Raw genomic sequence first — 1,276 nt, 5'->3', positions numbered from 1 at the left:
GTATGGTAAACTCTCTTGATATTTTCACTGTTAAGTCCTAATTTATGAGAAGTTGGGGACACAAAGTGAAAGAGATTTGATTTGAACAGTTTCTCGCGCATGTATTTAGATCTCAATGGCCCATGAGGATCATGCATTTCAAGCATTACACTGCTGCGAGAAACTGTTTTCACTAACTCTTCCACATTACTGTCGACAAGGACACCAATCTTCCTTAAACCACTCAGCAATTCTGTTCCCATAACACGGTGAGAATCTTGGGCAAGTACATGGTGGGTATTGATAACATGTTGTAAAGTCGAATCTGGGATGTGGAGCTTTGAATTTAGAGAGATGTAAAAGTTGATATATTTCTTCTTAATTTCATCTCGTATGGATTCAGAATCATCTTTGTCACTCCTCGTTTCAAAGTTACTTTTAGATGGATATTCTTGGTTGTGAACGTCATGCTCAGTCTGCAGTTTACTACAATTATTTGATTGAGGGTCACCGTAATCCTCAAATCTCATTTGCTTGTTGCTCGATTCAGAAACATATGGCTCCCCAGCATGCTTCCTGCTCTTGTGGACTCTAAGAGTTGACTTATTTTCACTTCTATAGTCACAGAATGCACATTTGGCTGGATCATTTGATGAACTGTTATGAAATTGCTGAATGTGGCATTGATAATTGAAAAGCTTTATAAAAGAAATTTCACAGCCTTCAAAGCCACATCGAAAGCGAGATGTTGGAGAAACACGATGGTTTCTATCAAAATGTTCAACTAAAAGTTCTCCACTGGTGCATTTTTTCTTACATATTTTACAAATTAATTCCATTGTTGCTTAACAAAAAGGAGGACCCCACAAAGGTTAAAACTACTATCATGTGACTTAGAAACAGCACTCATCCCTCCAAATTGTTTCAACAAATACCTTGAATAAATTATTAGAAGTTTTTCACCATATGCATTCACCATGTCCGTAGGTATAAAATAAATGCTTTTGCTTTGAGAACTGGTGAACCTTACAAATCATGCCACTTCTTTATATGACTCTTAACTAAAGAATATACAAGACAAAGACAGGAGCACGTTAAGAAAGACACCATACTGTGTATGCATGCGGAAGTCCAATTACATACTAACCCACCTTGTAAATAATAGAAGAGAAATCAGCAAGTAGAAACCTCCTGAGATTGTGTTCTTCACAAAGCAGTATACCTGCAACAGTAAGAAGCTCTTACTTTTCGTTCTATTCCAAACAAAATAATAAGAAAAAAAACTGATAGCAAACAT

This window comes from Frankliniella occidentalis, unplaced genomic scaffold, assembly GCF_000697945.3.
Source record: "Frankliniella occidentalis isolate FOCC.00 unplaced genomic scaffold, Focc_3.1 Scaffold317, whole genome shotgun sequence".
NCBI lineage: Eukaryota > Metazoa > Arthropoda > Insecta > Thysanoptera > Thripidae > Frankliniella > Frankliniella occidentalis.
Note: the sequence above shows the minus strand (reverse complement) of the source record.